This window comes from Mytilus galloprovincialis, chromosome 11, assembly GCF_965363235.1.
Source record: "Mytilus galloprovincialis chromosome 11, xbMytGall1.hap1.1, whole genome shotgun sequence".
NCBI classification, from domain to species: Eukaryota; Metazoa; Mollusca; class Bivalvia; order Mytilida; family Mytilidae; genus Mytilus; species Mytilus galloprovincialis.
In genome coordinates this window covers 2,496,251-2,519,510 of record NC_134848.1, presented here as the reverse complement: position 1 = coordinate 2,519,510, position 23,260 = coordinate 2,496,251, and the positions used below count along the sequence as shown (strand labels likewise).

The 23,260-nt window shown below is 33.7% G+C and overlaps 2 protein-coding genes and 1 long non-coding RNA gene across 3 annotated transcripts in view; 2 read left to right on the top strand and 1 right to left on the bottom strand.

Moving 5' to 3' along the window:
- Positions 1-23,260, top strand: part of LOC143051566 (uncharacterized) — a 425,778-nt gene that overhangs the window by 85,559 nt on the left and 316,959 nt on the right. The window lies entirely within an intron of this gene.
- Positions 1-23,260, bottom strand: part of LOC143051550 (uncharacterized) — a 576,970-nt gene that overhangs the window by 325,126 nt on the left and 228,584 nt on the right. The window lies entirely within an intron of this gene.
- Positions 1-23,260, top strand: part of LOC143051961 (uncharacterized) — a 353,125-nt gene that overhangs the window by 261,535 nt on the left and 68,330 nt on the right. The gene's annotated exons all lie outside the window — the stretch shown is intronic.

Here is a 23,260-nt window from a genome sequence, read left to right as displayed (position 1 = left end):
AAATTTGTAATTACGGTAACCACTATAAACCGGCGTTGATCACATAACATTCATATTGATAAAAAGATCTATAAAACCAATGCATGAAATATTTGGCACTGGACGTTATGTCTCTTGATCGTGTGTCTTTAGTGATGCTGGAAACCTAAAATTTATTAACAAAAACCGGATAAATAGTTTATCATTTGATGAGTTTTTGAAATACACACAAATTCAGATGGAGAACTATTAATAAAAGTTTAAAAAAAAAATGCTGCTTATCTTCCCCCAGGCAATATTCGGATAAATTTAAAACTTATCATTGGAGTTTATAGTACAAAATAATTTACAAAGTCACCGATTAATTCAACTCTCTAATTATGTGCAGGTTCGCTCTTAATGAGTTTGAAATACTTGCAACTGAACAATAACCATTATAAAATTGTCGTCAACGTTAGCAGCGATTTTATTTAGGAGATACATGTATTAACGCTAAAAGACATGAGACGTTCTGGCGTTAAATATTGGACACGTTTTGGCGAATAACATTTATCGGACACGTTTGGGGGTTATGAATTCGGACACGTTTGGGGACATTTGTACATTTCGAACACGTTTAGGGAGAAAAGACACCTTTCGGGGGATCGGACACGTTTGGGGGGAAGGACACGTTTGGGAGTGTTACATATATATAAATTAGACCGTTGGTTTTCCTGTTCGAATTGTTTACGCTAATAATTTTGGGGTCCTTTATAGCTTGCTGTTTGGTCTGTATTAAAGCCCTGTGTAAAAGGCCGTACTTTGACCTGTGTTTGTTATAATCAGGTTGAGAACAACCCTCCCTCAGATAAGGGGTCATTTTATTGATGTATAAAAGAAAATAGAAATACCAAGGATTTGTATAGTTCTTCTATACAAAACCTTTGAAAACTTAGAATTTTGTACTCAAAAAGAGGAGAGTTGCATCATATTTTAAACAACTTTTTCTAAAAGAGGCGTCCACTTATTTTGAATAATATTAAACTGTTAAAGTAAATGTGTTAACATGGTTAAAGTCCAGGAATATTACAAAATTCTTGGACATGTTTTGACCATTTAATACCAGATAGATATATAGTTCTTTGAGAAAATATGAGCTATTTTATACAAAAAAAATATATTATAACTTATATTGATCCCTCATAAAACATGTAAAAGGGATATTTATAACATTAAGGGGTTGCCCCCAAACTGATTATGACTTGAATGGAGAATTGTCTCATTGTCAGTCATACACACATAGACCAGATTTAACTATTTCTTGGTGAACAGGGAAAAAATACACCAGAAATTAAAGAAATGTCAACGTACAAGTGATAAATCAAGTTTTAATATTGTCAAAATTTACTTTTTAATGTTTACAAAAAAAAATTATAATCGCTCGCCTTTACTTTTCAAGCTTCGCCTCAAGAATTTGCTAATTAAATATTTTTGTATTAAAATTTTCAAATCGCTCGCTCGCCCCATATTTTGGTGTCCAAAAATCCGTAGAACAAGAAATTAAATTGGTGTGGCCTATGCTGTGTCAAATATTTAATCGCAATCAAAATTCAGAGCTGTATCAAGCTTGAATGTTGTGTCCATAATTGCCCCAACTGTTCAGGGTTCGACCTCATCGGTCGTATAAAGCTGCGCCTCAGCGGAGCATTTTAATTGTTCTCTAACTTTAGTTTGCCTCAACCAAATGGTATGAAACTTATATACACAATGCTGATTACCACAAAACACAGATCTAGTTTGAAATTAGATGGCTTCACTTTTATCCGTCTAGAGTTATGCCCCTTTCATGCCTATACAAATGGAATAATTGCTGAAATATTCGTTTCTTTTTTCTAACTTTAGTTTGCCTCAACCAAATGTTATGAAACTTATGAACAATGCTAATTACCACAAAACACAGATCAAGTTTGAATTTTGGTGGCGTCACTTTTACCGTTCTAGAGTTATGCTCCTTTACAAATGGAAAAGTTTCCGTTCGGTAACTTCAGTTTGCCTCAACTAAATGTTATGAAACGTATACACAATGCTTATTACCAAAAAACTCAATTCAAGTACAAATTTGAGTAGCTTCACTTTTACAGTTCTTGAGTTATGTCCCTTTATAATGTTATGTCCAAGCGGGGGCATCATCTGTGTCCCATGGAAACATTCCCCATTTATGCCCCTTTACAAATTAATATTGTCTATCATACCATTTGAACTTGTCACATGCTTCTTTGAACAGTTACCACTCGTTCAGGTGATGATTTGAAGAGAGAGAAAGCCAATAAAGGATCATAATCGGCCCTAAATAGTAGCTACCTTATTAGGAATCAGTATCACAAAATTGTACTTGTCAGCAAAAAGTAGAATATAATAAAAATAAGAAGAATGTGACCTTGACTGACTTCACATTTTTATTAACTGCTTTTGGGGTACCTTTATCGGGTGGTGATTATTACCACGTAAACTATAATAGATTTAAAAGAACTTTCAATAGCAAAATGATTAGCTTTACTAGATCTTTTTATAAGTCAACATAGCCAAATTTGTCAGTTCACTCATTATATGAGTTATTACCCTTAAATGGTGATTGTTTACCCATGTTTATATAATCCTTGAAGACAGAACGTATTATGGTATAACATTGTTTGTCTGTTGGTCTCCATCCATTCGTCCATCTGTCCGGCTACGGCGGCGGCGGTGGCGTTAGCTAACTTTTTAAAAGCTTTATATTTTAGAAGGTGGAAGACCTGGATGCTTCATACTTTGTATATAGATGCCTCATGTTACAAAATTTCTGTCAGTCACATGTCAAATGTCCTTGACCTCATTTTCATGGTTCAGTGACCAATTGAAAAAAAATTCAGATTTTTTGTAATGTTGAATTCTCTCTTATTATAAGTAATAGGATAACTTTATTTGGTATGTGCGTACTTTGCAAGGTCCTCATGTCTTTCAGACAGTTTTCACTTGACCTCGACCTCATTTCATGCATTTCATGGATCAGTGAACAAGGTAAAGTTTTCATGGATAAGTCCATATCTTAGATACTATAAGCAATAGGTCTAAGATATTTGGTGTATGTAATGATTGTAAGGTGTACATCTGACCTTGAACTCATTTTCATGGTTCAGTGGTAATATTTTAGTTTTTGTGTTTTGGTCTGTTTTCTAATACTGTATGCAATAGGCATGATAGGTCAACTATATTTGGTGTATGGAAATATTTTATGTTGTACATGTCAGTCTGGCAGGTTTTATTTGACCTTGACCCCATTTTCACGGTTCATTGCTCAATGTTAAGTTTTTGTGTTTTGGTCTGTTTTTCTAATACTGTTTGCGGTATACTACTGTTGCCTTTATTTATATACTACTAATGGTTGTTTCTATAGATGATTTGGAGACATCTAGTCTAGAATATGCGCACAAGCTGATACAATGTAACGAGTCCATGCATAATGTATTGTTCTTTTAGACTTTTTGCAACTTGGATATACGTTTGATAATGTTATAAATAAAATTTGAGAAAATCAATTAACATGAATTTGACAGCTTATACCTTTATAAATAATGCCCCTGCCTTTCAATGCTCTATTTATAATTAATTTTTGTCGATGTGATCAGTTGTATTGTCCATTTGTGCATTTGGTACATTCAACTTCACGGTAATGCAAGATATTATTGTTTGTATGACCCTGTCGTAGTGGAGGGGACATTAAGTTTTACCCTTGTTTGTCGGTCGGTCTGTACGTACGTCTCAAAATTGGTTATACCGTTCTATAACTTTAGTTGGTCTCAAACAAATGGTATGAAACTTATACACACTGTTTATTATCACAAAACACAGATCAAGACTTACTTTGGGTGAAGTCATTTTCACCTTTCGAGAGTTATGCCCCTTTACAGATGGAAAAATTGCTGATTTTTTCGTGACCGTTCTCTAACTTTTTTTAGTTTGTCTCAACCAAATGTTATGAAGCCTATTACCACAAAACTTACATCAGGTACGAATTTGGTAAGCGTCACTTTTACCGTTCTTGAGTTATGTTCCCTTATATTAACGTTATATACAAGCGAGTTCATCGTCTGTGTCCCATGGACACATTCCTCAGTTATGTTATCCTCTTTTTCCCCAGATAACATTGGTTTTATTATAATTTAAGTAAAAAATGTTCATGTTATTTTTACAGAATACAATAACATGATGAAGAAAAAAAAACAGTCTACCATGCTAAATCGTTTAACGGGTAAAGGTACCTACGAATCGTTTGACATGCGCTGTATGGTTACTGGCCAGTTCGCCGTAGGTAAATCGAGTCTGGTGAAGCTATTAGTTGGGGACGTCATACCCGAGGGGAGACATCCTACAGATGGTATCTCTCTTCATGAAGGTCGCTGTGGTCTTGATGTCCAGACAAGAGAATGGATTCTTATAAATCCAGGTAAGAATTGAAACACACAAATTGGTTTTTTTTATGTCCTGCCGCATTGGAGGGAGCATTAAGCGTTTCCCTTGTCTGTCTGTTCGTCCGTCCGTACATGATGTGAAGTCCAGAGGTACATTCCAACATTAGTTTAAGTACTTTAACTTTAGTTTGCCTCAACCAAATGTTATGAAACTAACGCAAAGTGCCTATTACCACATAACACAGATCAAGATTGAAAGTTGGTGGCAACACTTTTGCTTTTTACAGTTATGCTCTTTTACAAATGGAAAAATTGCTGAATTTTTTCTTTACATTTTCTAACTTTAGTTTGCCTCAACCAAATACTACGTTACTAAGCACAATGCTTATTACCACAAAACACAGATCAAGTTTGAATTTTGGTGGTGTCACTTTTATCGTTCTAGAGTTATGCCCCTTAACAAATAATACATACCCATGATTTAAAAAAAAATGCTTAGTACCACAAAACTGTGATCAAGTTCAAATTTGGGTAGCATCACTTTCACCGTTCTTGAGTTATGTCCATTTTTAGCTCACCTAGCCCAAAGGGCCAAGTGAGCTTTTCTCATCACTTGGCGTCCGTCGTCGTCGGGCGTCCGTCGTCTGTCGTCCGTCGTCCGTCGTCTGCAAACTTTTACAAAAATCTTCTTCTCTGAAACTACTAGGCCAAATTTAACCAAACATGGCCAAAATCATTATTAGGGTTTGTAGTTAAAAAATTTGTGTCCGGTAACCAGGGCAACCAACCAAGATGGCCGCCATGGCAAAAAATAGAACATAGGGGTAAAATGCAGTTTTTGGCTTATAACTCAAAAACCAAAGCATTTAGAGTAAATCTGACATAGGGTATAATTGTTTATCAGGTCAAGATTTAACTGCCCTGAAATTTTCAAATTAATCGGACAACCCATTGTTAGGTTGCTGTTTCTGAATTGGTTATTTTAAGGAAATTTTGCTGTTCTTGATTATTATCATGAATATTATTATAGATACTAGAGATAAACTGTAAACTGCGAAAATGTTCAGCAAAGTAAGATCTACAAATAAGTGAACATGACCGAAATGGTCAGTTGACCCCGTTAGGAGTTATTGCCCTTTATAGTCAATTTTTAACCATTTTCCGTAAATCTTAGTTGTCTTTTACAAAAATCGTCTTCTCTGAAACTACTTGCCCAAATTATTTCAAACTTGGCCACAATCATCATTGGGGTATCTAGTTTAAAATTTGTGTCCGGTGACAAGATGGCCACCATGGCTAAAAATAGAACATAGGGTCAAAATCAGTTTTTAGCTTATAAGTCAAAAACCAAAGCATTTAGAGCAAATCTGACACGAGGTTAAATGGGTTATCAGGTGAAGATCTATCTGCCCTGAAATTTTCAGATGAATCGGACAACCTATTGTTTGGTTGCTGCCCCTGAATCGGTAATATTAAGGAAATTTCGCTGTTTTTGGTTATTATCTTGAATATTATTATAGATAGAGATAAACTATAAACAGTAATAATGTACAGCAAAGTAAAACCTAAATAAGTTATCATGACCTCTGAAATTACTGAACCAATTCCAACCAAACTTAAGCTGAATGATCCTGAGGGAACTAGAATAAAGAATGTGTTTTATTTTTTGTTTCGTAAAAAAACATGGCCTCCATGGCGAAAATTATAACATAGGGGTAAAATGCAGTTTTTGGCTAATATATCTCAAACACTTAAGCAATTAGAGCATATCTGATGAGAGGTTAAAATGTTCATTAGACCAAGTTATATCAGCCATGAAATTGTCAGATGAATCTAACAGTCCATTGTTGGATTGCTGCCACTAAATTGGTAATTTTAAGGAATTTTGCTGATTTTGGTTATCTTGAATATTATTAATGAGTAAGATAAACTGTGAACAGCAAAAATGTTCAGCAAAGTAAGATCTACAAATAAGTTATATGGCCAAAATTGTCAAATGTGTCCTTAAGTAGTTATTGCCGTTTAAGATTGTATGGGAGTCTAAAATAAAAATGATAGAATTTGTTCATATTTTGCCAAAAACGTAGCTTCTATTGAAATATGTTCAAAAATATAATAAAAATGATAGGTCACTGCGCATTTTCTCAAGCTTCAGGTTGTGACAAAATGACACATTTTGTATGGATTATACAGGAAAAAACACCATTTCGTGATTAGAAACCAAACAAAATGATAGAATTGTAAAACAAATAAGGAAATGATTGCTTTCAGACAATGCTTTGAGAATATCCAAAGAAAAGATAGGGTCACTGTACGTTTTTTCTGGCAAAAATACAAAATAGGAAAATTCCATGTAGAATCCTTCAGGAAATGTACTGTTTTAGAGTTACCTCCTCTGAAAATGCCAATTTAAAAACATTTCAAAACAACCAAAAATAATCAATGCTTGTAAAAATATTAATATCTATATGTTATATTCTTATAAATTTGTTCTTTTAAATTAAAATCCACATTAAATATCTGCATTCCTGCATCACATTTTGCTAACTTGATAGAAAATCTGGACCTTAGTTTTTCTGTTTTTCACAATCCAAGATGGCGGAAGACACCCATACCACCTTAAAGACATTTATTCACAATTTGTTCATCTAGTTTGCTCACTTTAAAAAATCTTCTCCTTTAAAACTGCTGAATCAATTTCAGCCAAAATCGGGCTGAATGAGTTTAAGAGTATCTAGTATAAATTTTGTATTTTATTCTTGTACGTCAAGAAACATAGCCACTATGGCAAAAATGGAACATAGGGGTTAAATGCATTTATTTGCTTTTGAAGAAAATATGACAGATACAAAGTACATTTAAATGGCATTTAAAAGCCATTCATTAATATATATTAAAAAGCAAAAATAATCATTGATGAAAGATTTGAGCAAAACATTACAGGTGAGTGATTCAGGCTCTTGAGAGCCTCTTGTTTTAATTGAAATGTTGTATCAGAAATTTGTATACAAGCCATAGATTTGTTGGACGTTTTTTGCATGGCCTGGGCTGTTTAAATTGAAATTTTGTACCATGTGTTAGCCTTATTTTCAAGATTGCCAATATTAAATCAATCATGGTTAGTAAAGCAGCTGAAACATTTTAGCATTTGTACCTTTGTTTTTAATTTCTATTTTAACTTAGTGAAATTGGCTAGCTATTCATATAAGAATTAGCATATATATCTATTTTTTTTATAATTCTATACAGTGGTGTGTTTTTTCATTTTTTTTTCATACAGAAACGTATAATGCCATGGATGTTGTCTACAATAAGGTTTTAATGACTTCAAATGAAGAAATGGAACATAATCTAAAAGAAAAGTCAGACCAACAACAAGCATCAGATAGAAGTCCTTCTGGAAGTAAAGATGATGACATGGTTAATCCAGGTGTTCTACAGCAGTCACAAGCTATGGCATTGCCTCTCCCATTAAACACATCAGATAATCTCTCCAAACAACCTCCAGCAGCCCTAACGTTACCACCTCAGGCATCCTCCATTGTACCTCTATCACGACAGCAGCTGAAACAGAAAATGAAAGCTAAGATGACTAAAGATGAAATCAGAAGAAAAATGGAAAAAGTTTTAAAGAGCGGAAAATACAAGATGAAAGTGGGACGACTAATCTTCTGGGATTTTGGTGGACAGTATGTATATTATACAACACACCAGACCTTCATGACCTACAGAGCTTTGTTTCTTGTTGTATTTGATGGAAGCAAAGGATTACATGAACAGGTTCCTGATGTCTTGTGTTTTCCTGGGCAGCATATGACTCCAACACCAGCAGGTAATATAATAAAACTTTTCCTTACATGATTGAACTATTCAGAAATTCTACTTCAATCTTCACAAATGGCTTTCAACAGTCCTGTTTGAGACATTCTGATTTGCTAATTACTTTTATATGATATTATGATGAACCAGGAAATATCATTTCAGTGATGTGCCCATTATTGATGAATTTAACCATTCTAAAACCCATTCTTACATTTTTAATGGACTTAACATGTCAAGACCAGATGGATGGATATATTGTTCTTAAAGTCCAATGTAAAAAAAGTGCATGCATAACATAACACAAGAACATGTTCATGATTGTTTACCTGCAAGACAGAATCAAAGTAAAAATTGATTTAAGGAAATTTCGATCCACTATTGCAGCAGCTCCCATATGACCATACAATGGATGCGTTCCATTCATTTTCACCCCCTCCTTCTTTAAGAAAAAAAAACCCAAACAGGGAAATTTTATATAACCAGTTTATTTCCAGTGAATAAAAGGCAGATTTCAGTCATTTTAGTAATTTTGAACGACAATCTTTTATAGTTTTTGGGGAAGTTTTATCATCAGTATTTATGAGACACCATTTAAAACTTTTTCTGAGAATTTGCGGATCAGTTTATAAAACAGTATTTTATAGTTCTGGTGGAAATTTGTGATAAGTATATCTTTAACGTCACCAGTGTCTGAGCAGAAAGTTGATAAATCAGAGTTATGTCAAAGAACGTCTTGTCCTTTTTCTTAAGAAGTTGTTCAGAAGATCCCAAGACCTGATTGATAAATATTCTGCATCAACGTCACAAATAATTCATTGCAATACATGATGGCCTTGAAGTATAGATTCAAGGTACTGACGTTGTTCATCATCTGAAATACTTGTTCATGTTGTTATAGTGTGTTTTTTATCTGTCTTCGTAAATTATTTACTTTTCTGTTGTTCATGTTTGGTAATATCCTCCTGGCGTGGCTTGGTATTTATACATCCTGCCATTGTGTTATTGTGCTATCGTCATATTTAGATCACCGGGGCCCAAAGGGCCCAATGTGAGCTTATGCCATCACTTGCATTGGCGTCTGTCGTCGTAAACTATTTCAAAAATCTTCTCCTCTGAAACTATTGGGCCAAATACCTTCAAACTTTAACTAAATGTTCCTAAGGGTATCTAGTTTATAAATTGTATTCGAAGTTTTGATCCATCGACAAACATGGCCGCCATGGCTAAAAATAGAACATAGGGGGCATATGCAGTTTTTTGCTTATATCTCAAAAACTAAAGCTTTTAGAGCAAATTGACACGCGGTAATATTTTCAATTGGTCAACTTCTATCAGCCCTGAAATTTTCAGACGGATCGAACAACTCATTGTTGGGTTGCTGCCACTAAATTGGTAGTTTTAAGGAAATTTTGCTGTTTTTTTTTATTATCTTGAATATTATTATAGATAGATATAAACTGTAAACAGCAATAATGTTCAGCAAAATAAGGTCTACAAAAAAAAATGATGACCAAAATTGTCAATTGACCCCTTGAGGAGTTATTGCCCTTTAAAGACAATTTTACACAATTTGTTCATTAAGTTTGCTAACATTTAAAAATCGTCTCTAAAAACCCTGAAATTTTCAGACGAATCGAACAACCCGTTGTTGGGTTGCTGCCACTAAATTGGTAGTTTTGAGGAAATTTTGCAGTTTTTAGCTCACCTGGCATAGCCATGTGAGCCTATGCCATCACTTGGCGTCTGTCGCCGTCCGTCGTCTGTCGTCGTCTGTCGTCGTCTGTCGTCTGTCGTCGTAAACTATTTCAAGAATCTTCTCTTCTGAAACTACTAGGCCAAATACTTCCAAACTTTAACTGAATGATCCTTAGGGTATCTAGTTTATAAATTGTATCCGCAGTTTTGATCTATCAACAAACATGGTCGCCATTGCTAAAAATAGAACATAGGGGTCAAATGCAGTTTTTGGCTTATATCTCAAAAACGAAAGCATTTAAAGCAAATCTGACATGGGGTTAAAATGTTCATTAGGTCAAGATCTATCAGATCAATCAAACAACCCATTGTTTGGTTAATGCCACTTATTTGGTAATTTTATTTTTGGTTATTATCTTGAATATTATTATAGATTCAGATAAACTGTTAATAGCAAAAATGTTCAGCAAAGTAAGATCTATAAATAAGTCAATTTGACCAAAATTAAGCAGTTATTGCCCTTTAAAGACTTTTTTCACAATTTGTTCATCATGTTGACTTACTTTAAAAAATCTTCTCCTTTGAAACTGCTGTACCAATTTCAGCCAAACTTAGGCTAAATGAGTTTCAGAGTATCTAGTATACATTTTATATTTATTTCCTTGTATGTCAAGAAACATAGCTCCTATGGCTGAAATAGAACAGAGGAGAAAATGATTGGTTTTTTTTGCTTTTGAAGAAAAAAGAACATTTAAATAAATTGAAAAGCCAAAATAATCATTGATGAGAGATTTAACCAAAAAAATTGAGGTGAGCGATTCAGGCTCTTGAGAGCCTCTTGTTTGTTATTATCTTGAATATTATTATAGATAGATATAAACTGTAAACAGTAATAATGTTCAGCATAATAAGGTCTACAGAACAGTTACATGACCAAATTTGTCAGTTGACTCCTTAAGGAGTTATTGCCCTTTAAAGAAAATTTTACGAAATGTGTTCATCAAGTTTGCTAACATTTAAAAATCTTCTCCTTTGAAACTAGTGTGCCTAATACTTCTTAACTTTGAATGAGTGTTCACTCTGTGTGTTACACATTGTAGTTTAGAATAATTATTTAAGAGTTAGAAAGTTAAGTTTCATTTATGGATTTATTAACTTTAAAGGTTATTACCATAATCCAAGTAAAATAACAGCTCTAATTTCCTAATACCATCTTCCATTGCTGATGACCTCAGACCTGTAAGTGACAAACCTCAGAATCAGCTGCAATGGCACCGAACTATTTTGTGATTAAAAAAAATGGTTTCAAACTCATATTGAAACAGTTGGGAATGATTTTTATAGGCTAATCTGACTACTTGCAAGAGTAATTAACTTAGTCCTTGACATGTTATTGATATGGCAAACTGAAACCAGCTTTAAAACATGAATAATGATATATGTTGCTGTTAGAGATCCAGGAAATGCAAATATTCATATTATATTCATGTGTTTTATTTTCAGTATTTTTGCAACATTGGGTCAACTGTATCCTAACTTATTGTAAGGCAGTATATACAGGAATTCCAAAGATTTTGTTTGTTGCTACGCATAAAGACAAAGTACCAAAGGTAAGTGAACTAATGTTAGCTGATATAAAGGCATTCTTTACATATTCACTTATTTACTCAAACAATTCTACATAAATGCCACAAGATGATAAAGAAAATGACAGCTGTCAATCAAACTTATTCATTTAAGTTATCTAAAATTAAGAAGATGTGGTATGGTTGCGAATGAAACAATTCTACTCAAAAGACCAAATGACATAGAAATTAACAACTATAGGTCACCATTCGGTCTTCAACAATGGAAAAAATGCCTATCATTTGCTACTAGATAGGCTTTGGCGGCAGAGTGGTCTAAATAGTTTACCTACTGTAGTATTAACTTGTCAATACTGAGGTTGTGAGTTCGCTACCCGCACGTTGCAGATGCGATCTACTCCAATCTTAATTGACTAGGATTACCAGTTTTTCTACAGAAAGTCATGGTTCTCTACGAGCGCTCCATTAATACAAACTGACCAAAACAATATACTGTAAACAGGGAAATTTTTTAGTCAGTTTTACTTTTGCTTTTTTCGCGGTAGGAGTTGAAGAGCGAAAATAAAAGGACCGCGAATATTTCAAGGACATTGGAGCTTAAAATGAATCTCATACATGACCGTATGTCAAAAAGACATTGAGATGACTTATTTAAAACATCTGTTTTACAGACGACAGATCTATACCGCGAAACATAACTTTATTTCTAAAGGAAAGTCAATGTTAGAAATCAAAACTTTATCTCATGATAGTCTAATTTACATGGAAGACATCTCCAGCAAGTGCAAAAAGCTGACATTACAACATGATAGAAGTTTCAGTTACAAAAAGATACTACTACTGGATCTTTTCTGCGACTACTTTATTTTATTTTATTTCTTTTCACTTTTTTTTTAGAATCTGTTCTCTAATATAAAAAAAAAAAAGAATAAGTGGCTATATGTGACTTGATAATCCATAAAAGGATAATATCACTAATTTTTGTAAAAGAAATAAATTGTCTTTTTGACACATTCCAATTTTAGACAATGTATATTAAACTTGTATTATGTATATCTTCTGAAGGGAAGTAGAAAAGACATTTGTTTACTTGAAAGAAGCACACAATGGACCTGTTAGATAACGAGGAATAAATAGGTTTAGTGTCTTTTTGTTTTCGGGATGTACAAGTACCCAGCCACGTCCACTTATTTGTACAGTTGTATTTTTATCCATCTGATGAGTTAAGCGGCTTTTTAAACTGATTTTTATAGTTCGTTCTTATGTTGTACTGTTACACCACTGTCCCGGGTTAGGGGGAGGATTGGAATTCCGCTAACATGTTAAACCCGACAACATTCTGTATGTATGTGCCTGTCCCAAGTCAGGAGCCTGTGATTCAATGGTTATCGTAAACTTTGTTTATGTGTTACATATTTGTTTTTCGTTTATTTTTTGTACATAGATTAGGCCATTGGTTTTCTCGTTTGAATTGTTTTACGGGGCCTTTTATCATTGTTGAAGGTCGTTCGGTGACCTTAAGTTGTTAATTTCTGTGTCATTTTGGTCTTTTATGGAGAGTTGTCATTTGGCAATCATACCACATCTTCTTTTTTATAATTAATGCATTGAACAAAATGACTTAAACCACTAGACTCCTATCATTTTCAGGATTGCCCAAAGATAAATATGTTATTATTCGTTTTTTCATGATATATTCATCTTTTGACTTAGAAAAAAAAAATGTAAAAGAACGCAAAGTCACCGGCTCACCGCCCCCTATCTTCTCAGCCCCAGTTAAAAATTATCAATATGTAGATCAATTTAACAATCACACTGTACAGTATGCACCATTCGAAATAATATGAATGGTACTACTTTCTACTGCATAAGATTTATTTTACAACTATAAAGAGGATTAAAAAATGGACGTTTATGTAAAGTTTGAAAGACAGCAGCCAAGTTTACACATCAATATTTTCTATTCTAATAATTCTCAACTATTTTTTTGTGCCTAGCGTCAGAGGTAAAGGGCATGCATCTGTTCTCTGATTTTTATGCCCCTGCTTTAGCAGAGCGGGCATTAAGGTGTACCCATATCCGTCTATACATACGTCCGTCTGTACAATCCAAAATTGGTTTCAGATCTCTAACTTTAGTTTGCCTCAACCAACTGTTATGAAACTTATACACAATGCTTATTACCACAAAACACAGGTCAAGTTTGATTTTGGTGGCCTCACTTTTACCATCCTAGAGTTATGCTCCTTTACAAAAGGAAAAATGCTGAAATTTTCGTTTCCATTTTCTAACTTTAGTTTGTCTCTAGCGAATAATATGAATCTTATACACATTGGCTCATTACCACAAAACACAGATAGAGTTTGAATTTTGGTGGCGCCACTTTTCCAGTTCAAGAGTTAAGCCCTTTTACTAAAGGAAAAATTGCTGAATTTTTCATTTCCGTTCTCTAACTTCAGTTTGCTTCAACCAAATGCTATGAAACTTATACAAAATGTTTATTACCATAAAACACAGACCAAGTATAAATTTTGGTGAAGTCTATTTTCCGTTCTTGGGTTATGCTGCTTGACAAATGGAAAAATTGCTGATTTTTTAGTTTACGATCTCTAATTTATATTTGTCTCAACTAAATGTTATGAAATGTATATATAATGATTATTGCCACAAAACTCGGTTTAAGTTGGGGGGTTACATGTCATGAGGCTGTTGTTAGCAGCAAAGAATCTTAAATTATTAAACAGTATGCAAAACTAAAAAAATAGGTATCTGCTGTCTCTCTTTCATATAAAAATACATACTTAGATATATATCAATATTAATATATCTGATTTGCGAAGCATTTAATCATTTAATATTTAGTCATGGATACGTTCCGGTGTTACCATGGACACATTGAATAAAGCATTATATTAAAATTGTACATCTGCACTAAAGGTACTGATAAGTAACCTTTATTTCTACGTTTCAAGCTTAAATATTACACTCAGTGATTTTAAAACACCTTTTGAAATGTTCTTCAACTGTTAACTTAAAACTAACTATGCGTTGCTAAGGAAAACTCTGTTTCATATGATGGGTTATATAGATACAAAATCACATTGTTCTTAAATGCAAACATGATTACTAAATATATCAATATAGGAGTCGGAAAAAAAATATTTGAATTTTTCATTTTTTTATGGATAACATTAGATAAAAAAAAGTCCTTTTGTGTGGTCACTAGCTAGGCAACATTGCGGTTGCTAGGTTGCTATTTAGACTTTCTTAAAATGATAAATCCAACAATAATAAATATTCAAGTGTTTGGTTACACATTATCTTTCATTTTAATGGATTCATAAGTCTTTCCCTAGGGCAAATGCATTAAAGATTGATATTATAGTTCATTTTGTAAAACCCGTTGCTAGGCAACCAAACAATCACATAAACACAAAATGTTTAACATTTTTTTAAGTCACTATGCATAGACTAATGATGGGGATAAAATATTAAGTTATTTGAAGAGGGGGCCAAAAATGCCCCTTATCATACCTTGCCCTTTAACCAAACTTGACCACAATCATCATTCATGTATCTAGTTTTAAATATGTGTCCGACGATCCTGACTACCAACCAACACAACCGCCATGGTTAAAAATAGAACATAGGGGTAAAATGCAATTTTTGGCTTATATCTCTGAAACTAAAGCATTTAGAGCAAATCTGACAAGGGGTATAAATGTTCATCATGTTTAGATCTATCTGCCTTGAAATTTTCAGACGAATCAGACAACCCATTGTTGGGTTGCTGCCCCTGAATTGGTAATTTAAAGGACATTTTGCAGTTTTTGGTTATTATCTTGAATATTGTTATAGATAGAGATAAACTGTAAACAGAAATAATGTTAAGCAAAGTAAGATCTACAAATAAGTCTTCAAGACAAAAATTGTCAATTGACCCCTAAAGGAGTTATTGCCCTTTATAGTCAATTTTTAACAATTTTTCGTAAATTTTTGTAATCTTTTACAAAATTCTTCTCCTCTGAAACTACTTTGCCAAATTCAATCACACTTGGCAACAATCATCATTGGGGTATCTAGTTTAAAAAATATGCCTGATGACCTCGCCTGCCAACCAAGATGGCCAACATGGCTAAAAATAGAACATAGGGGTAAAATACAAGTTTTGTCTATTATTTTGAAAACCATTATAAAGAGAGGAAATCTGACCAGACCAAAAATGTTCAGGATGTTGAGCTCTACCAATTTTCTATACATGTCAAAACTGTCAGATGACTTCTGTTAGGATTTATTGCCCTTAAATGACAAATTTTACCCTTTTTTTCATTTTTATGCCCCACCTACGATAGTAGAGGGGCATTATTTTTACGCTTCCCCAAAGATAGTAGAGGGGCATCATGTTTTCTGGTCTGTGGGTTCGTTCGTCCATCCGTTCGTCTGTCCCGCTTCAGGTTAAAGTTTTTGGTCAAGGTAGTTTTTGATGAAGTTGAAGTCCGAACAACTTGAAACCTAGTACACATGTTCCCTATGATAGGATCTTTCTAATTTTAATGCCAAATGAGAGTTTTTATCCCAATTTCACGGTCCACTGAACATAGAAAATGTTAGTGCGAGTGGGGCATCCGTGTACTATGGACACATTCTTGTTGCCTACTATCTTGAAAACTATAATAAATATTGAGAAACTGTAAGATGATCAGCAAGACAAGTTCTACAAATAGGTCAATATGGTCGAAATCGTCAATTGACTCCTTATTAGAGTTATTGCCCTTTCATGATTTTGACCAATTTTTTGTGTTTTTTTCTTGTATCTTAAAATTATGATAGACAGATAGAAACTTAGCTAGGGAAAAATGATCAGCAAAACGAAATCTACAATGAAGACAATATGGAGGAAGTGGTCAGACAACTCCTTATTGGAAATATTGCCCTGTAGAGACCATTTTCACCTTTTTTTTAGGCGTTTTGTCATATATGATAGAAAATTATATTAGATGAAGATACACTTTAAATCATAAAAATGATCAGCAAGTGAAGATCTACTAACAAGTCAAATTTTGCCGTGACTCTTTATAGGAGTGATTGTCCTTAAATGAGGATTTTTGTTTATCCTCTTCTGTGTTTTGTGCAAAAACTAAAGAAGAAAGAGAGAAACTAAACAGGCTAAATGATCAGCAAAACAAGATCAACAAAACAGATTTTTGTCGTGAATTCTATTCTTGTCTACAATGTTGGAGAGTGTCCGTTGTTGAATATGCACATAGACCAAGGTGAGCGACACAGGCTCTTTAGAGACTCTAGTTTTTGTCATGCTTGAAAATATTGATTTGATATTTGGTATATTAGTTTTATCATGACTAGTTACAGAGCCAGTTCAAATTTTGTTCCAGCCTGATGAAAAAGAATTCAGGAAAGTAATCTGTTTTCTGCATTTTTTTTTTCATTATACTTGAAGATATTGATTTTGATGTAAATAGTTTTACCATGACAAGTTACAGATCAAGTTCAAATAAAATTATTTTTGGCAGAGTAATGGTCCTTGGATTCACTCAAATAATCAGTTTTCCACACTTTTTGTTTATGCTTGAAGATATTGATTTGATATTTGTTAAAAAGTTTACACCATGACAAGTCATAGATCAAATTATATGAATTAGCATTTTGTACAATGAATTTTTAACCGGTAGGGGACTATGTATTGATATGCAATATTCTCAGAATGCTTGATGTGAATGTGTTTTTACAAGCAAACATGACTAATAATTTTGAATCTGAACCTACAAAAGGATTTCTGATTGGTTTTATTGTCTTGTCTGCGAAGAAAATCGCAGTATGCGAGACATAGTTATTACTATCCGGCGACGGTTCAGAAGGTAGAAGACCTGGATGCTTCATACCATATATGCAGATACCTTATGTTACGAAGTTTGCGTCTGTCATATGCCCATAATTGTCCTTGACTTCATTTTCATAGTTCAGTGACTGCTTGAAAAAAAATTACAGTTTTTTTTTATCATGTTAATTTCTCACTTATGATTAATCGGATAACTATATTTGGTTCATATGGGTTCCTTGCAACGTCTACATGTCCGTCAAACAAGGTTAGCCTGACCTTGACCTCAATTCATGGATCAGTGATCAAGGTTTAAGTTACGTGATAAGGTCCGTTTCTTAGATAATACAATCAGCAGGTCAACTATATGTGGTGTATGGAATGATTGTATTTGGTTTTGATGTTATATTTGATATTCTCATCATATTTGTCTAATGCTTAGTCCGTTTCTGTGTGTGTTTCATTTTAATGTTGTGTCGTTGATCTCCACATATACTAATCCGTCTGTTGCCAAAATTCAGGATACCTATAACCAAAATCATGTTAATTGTCATGATTGTAGTTTACTTCCTTTATACAAGCTTTGGACAACTAACTTCCGATTGTGATTAAATCAGGAATTGTATCTAGAGACGGACAAAACAGTGTTTCCCAGCAAATGCCCAGATTTGCCTAAACAAATATCACCTACCTACATATGTACCCTAAATTTAGATACCTTCCATAGCCCTCCCATTTTCACATGATGATGTTCATAACAATTAAAACCTAAGTCTGCTGGTGAAAAATTCAAATCGTTATATTGACATCAGTTCATGTTTAAGATACTTTTGATATCTTTCCTGAAATTCTCCAGTCATAAAATCTATTACAAAAATTCATCCTACAACAGTTTACATCCTTTCACGCATGCTCTAAATGGCCGCCATTTCGCGGGTGTGTTCTAGTATACTATGATATATAGAGGTCGTCAAGACACAAACAATGGTATTTTTTTTTATAAAACAGCAAACTTAATTCATTTTTAGAAAATAATGGCAAATGTGAGATAACTGTTGAAATTCATTATTGGAAGGCTGGTTTGAGGAGTAATACCACTATTGATTTTCTACTATTAGTCTTTGATTTATTGGCATTCTTCAAAACATAGTGCATTCCAGCAGCACCTGCATACGGGGTATATATCTCTCAATTGATACGATATTCCCGTGCTTGCATTTCCTATCATGATTTTCTTGATAGAGGGTTACTGCTCACAAGGAAGCTATTAAATCAAGAGTTCCAAATGGTGAAGTTGAAATCATCCCTTCGTAAATTTTACGGACGCCATCACGAGTTGGTTGACCGTTATGGAATAACCATTTCACAAATGATATCGGATATGTTCCTCACGTCGTAACTACAATCCCCTTCCCTTTCATGAATTTGACCTACCGAATTAGACTATTTACCGGATTTGTAATCACATAAGCAACACGACGGGTGCCGCATGTGGAGCAGGATCTGCTTACCCTTCCGGAGCACCTGAGATCACCCCTAGTTTTTGGTGGGGTTCGTGTTGTTTATTCTTTAGTTTTCTATGTTGTGTCATGTGTACTATTGTTTTTCTGTTTGTCTTTTTCATTTTTAGCCATGGCGTTGTCAGTTTGTTTTAGATTTATGAGTTTGACTGTCCCTTTGGTATCTTTCGTCCCTCTTTTATCTTTGTTTTAAATAAAGAAATACATTTTATCCTGTCCAGTACTACAGTGAAAATATAACATAACATGTCATTGCATATAAGATAGTAAACATCACCAGAAGTTAACCAATCAAATTCCCCTCCCCTAAGGCCTTCTTTTTCCTGTTTACAAGCTTAGTTACCATGTCACCAAAAAATTCCAAAATATTTTATAGAAACACCAAATAAAAAAAATTATATTGCTTTGAAGTACCCAAGACATGCAAGATACATGTTTATGACTCAGAAAAATATTTCTGCAATGAAATGCAGAGTTAATTGAATAACTTTTTTAATATATCTACACAACTTCTATCAACAGGAAAGCAAATCAATGTAGAGGAAGCTCAGTTAACACCAATATTTAGAAAGTCTTTTGATATAGGCCTTTTTTTAAATGTTTTTTTCTATAAGATTCAAATTAGTTAGATTATTCTTTTTATACGACCGCAAAAAAAATTTGCGGTCGTATATTGGTATGACGTTGGCGCACATTGGTTTTCGCACTCTAACGTTAGTTTTAGTGAATCCATTTCTATGAAATTTACCATAAGGTTCAATACTACAAAGGAAGGTTGGGATTGATTTTGGGGGTTATGCAACCAACAGTTTAGGAATAAGCGGCAAAATGGGGCAAATACTAAGCATATTTGTAACTTCCAGACATAACTTGTGTGTGAGTGTATGGATCTCTCTGACATTGTACCAAAATGCTCCATATCACAAAGGGTATGCTGGGATTGATTTTGGGGTAATTTTAGAAATTAGGGGCCAAAAAAAGGTCAAAAACAAGTTTTATTCTAGTTTCATGATAATAACTTGTGTGTAGGTGTAGGGATCTTTCTAAAAATGGTACTAAAAGGTTCCATATCACAAAGGGAAAGCTGGAGTTTGGGGGTAATTGCCCAAAGCGTTTAGGAATAAGGGGCCAAAAAGGGGCCAAAAATAAGCATTTTTCTAGTTTCCTGACAATAACTTGTGTTCAAGTGTACCATACAACAAAGGGAAGGCTGGGATTGATTTTGGGGGTAATTGTCTCAAAACTTTAAGAATAAGGGGCCAAAAAGGGGTAAAAAACAAGCATGTTTCTAGTTTCAGGATAACTTGTGTGTAAATGTACAAATCTTTATGAAATTGTACTACAAGGTTCCATATCACAAAGGGAAAGCTCGGTTTGAGTTTGGGGGTAATTGGCCTAACTTGTGTTCAAGTGTATAGATCTCTCTGAAATTTTTTCAATACCCGCCGGGTCATTAAATAACCCAGGAATTCTGAAAATGACCCGGTTTCACCCAGATTCTTAAGCCTTCAGACTGATTTCTTAAGTGAGATCTTTGATTAGTTGGGAAATGGACCAGCATGACATTTCAGATTTCTGTCCGATAACTTTAGAAAAAGTTTGATCCAATCCTTTTCAAATTTTGATATGTGTTTCTCATGAAAAAAAATGAAGGTCAAATTAGATATTAAAAAAATCCTACTGTGCTCTTTGTGCATGAGTATTAATCTTTGATTCATTGGGTATTGCACTTTATATCGATTATGTGCAATAACCAAGAACAATTAATGCAATCCTATTTAAATCTCAATGTGTTTTGTTGAATATTATTAATTTTGGTATTCAGGAGTTATGACCCTTGAATTATTTAATTATGATACAATCAATAAACGCTTTGCTGTAATTTTGCAAGCCCTTGTTTAATTTTACATTTCCATTGTTTAGAAATATTGATCATGTCTAAGATCATCAATTATTGTTCTTCAGGTTTTGTGTTTTAGATTAGTGATATAGCGGTAAATTCCTTTTACATGAACTTAAAAGAGGGACGAAAGATACCAAAGGGACAGTCAAACTCATAAATCTAAAACAAACTGACAACGCCAAGGCTAAAAATTAAAAAAAAGCAACAGAAAAACAATAGTACATACGACACAACATAGAAAACTAAAGAATAAACAACACGAACCCCACCAAAAACTAGGGGTGATCTCAGGTGCTCCGGAAGGGTAAGCAGATCCTGCTCCACATGTGGCACCCGTCGTGTTGCTTATGTGATTACAAATCCGGTAAATAGTCTAATTCGGTAGGTCACATTCATGAAAGAGAAGGGGATTGTAATTACGACGTAAGGAACATATCCGATATCATTTGTGAAACGTTTATTCCATAACGGTTATTCCATTCCTTAAGTATTGCAAACATTGTATTTCCTTGCAAAATCTTATCACTCTCCTGTACTTCTACATTTCTTTATAGGAGGATATTGAAACATGGCGTACAGACTTATATAGTGGAGTAGAAGATTTATTTAAAGATCATGAAGGACGAGAACATCTGGTCATCGACAATCAAATATTTGTCAATGCAACAGACAAAACAGATCCAGAGATCGATGTCCTCAAGAAAGCAATCACAGATCTTACCTTTCAACATCCTTGTTGGGGAGAGGCAATGCCCAATGCCTCTGTTCCACTTGAACTTGAGATTGCTAATTTGGTAGCAAAGGGGAAACAAGTACTGTCATTGTTGGAAGTTGAAGAATTAAATGCCATCAGCAAAGTGTCCGTCTTGTCTAATGAAGAGCTTAGTACTTTTCTTCATTTCCAACACTCACTTGGGAAGATGGTCTATTTTGACACCCCACAGTTGAGAGGTTATGTGATCATAAGTCCGCTACTTCTGGTGGAAGTTATGCGATCTTTTGTGACAGGTATTTTATGATATAATATCCACTTTTATACTCCATGGTCATCAAATACAGCCAGATGTCTATAGCACATGTCAAAAATCTCTAAATTACTATATCGTTCGGGGCTAGATATATGTCCAAACAATTTCATCTATACTATCAAAAATCAAGACTAACAGCCATAAATTTTTCTAGAACAATTATCGTACTCAGACTCTGAAATCAACCAATCATAATACTGGATTTTGATATTTGGAACGCAAATTTTGAATGAGTAAAAAGGAAAGTTTTATGACTGAAAGGCCTGTTATTAAAAAAAAATTCACAATCACAGAAAAAAAAGAAAGAAAATTAAGACAAGCTCACCTAGCAATTGCCATTACTTGAAGGAGCTATTGTCATTAATTGAGGATTTTGGACTGATTTTCATGTTGTTTTTTTTTCTATGAAAACACTAAATAATTAAGTATAATATAAGTATAAACTGCATATATGGCAAAAATGATCAGCAATATAAGATCAACAATAACTTTATGTTTGTCCTGTTATCTCGGAAACTTATTATGATAGGTAGGTAGAAAACATACAAAATCTACAAACTATTGGAGCGCCTTGTTTGTCTTGTGGTAACATGTTTGCCTTGAGTGGTGCGGCCATGGGTTCCAACCCTGACCCGGTTAAACCAAATACTTGAACATTAATATTTGCTATTTCTCTGCTAAGCACGCATCATATAGGAGTATGAGCTAAGACTGGTAGGCTCAGACTCGAATAATGTGTCTGGCTAGGTTGAACTGGATTTTTGTGACTTTTTAATTTAAAAAAATACAGTAACTGTTATAAAATGAACCACCAACTCGAAAATTAAAATAAAACACTTAACTCAAATATCATTGATAAAATACATATGCGCTTGTGTGAACTAATGTATTCTTTTAACTTTATTGCCATCTGTTATGTTTGATAATTTGTAGATCTATTTAGTACCTTTTCGTCACTATTCTGTTTTTCGTTGTCTTCATTGTCAATCGTCATCCGTTAGCTTTTAACAAAAAATCTTCTGCTCTGAAACTTAACCAAACTTAGCCACATTCATCAATAGGTTATCTAGTCTAAAAAAATGTTGAAAGACCTTGCAAGCCAACCAACATGGCCGACATGGCTAAATATAGAACATAATGGTGAAATGCACGTTTTGTTTATTGTCTTGAATATGAATAGTGACAATCTAACAGGGCAAAAAAAGTCAAGAGGTTGAGATAAGCTACCGTCTGTTTACATCAAAACTGTCAGACGACTTCTCATATAATTCGAAGTTATTGCCCTTAAATGACGAATGCTACCAGTCTTCTTTTTAAATGTTTGCCTATTTAGTTAAAACTATTTAAAAGATGGAAAGTTAAAAAGAACAATGATCAGCAAGACAAGATCTACAAATAAGTCACATTTTTTCCAAATCGTAAGTAAATTCTTTATAGGAGTCAAGGAATTATTGCCCTTAAATG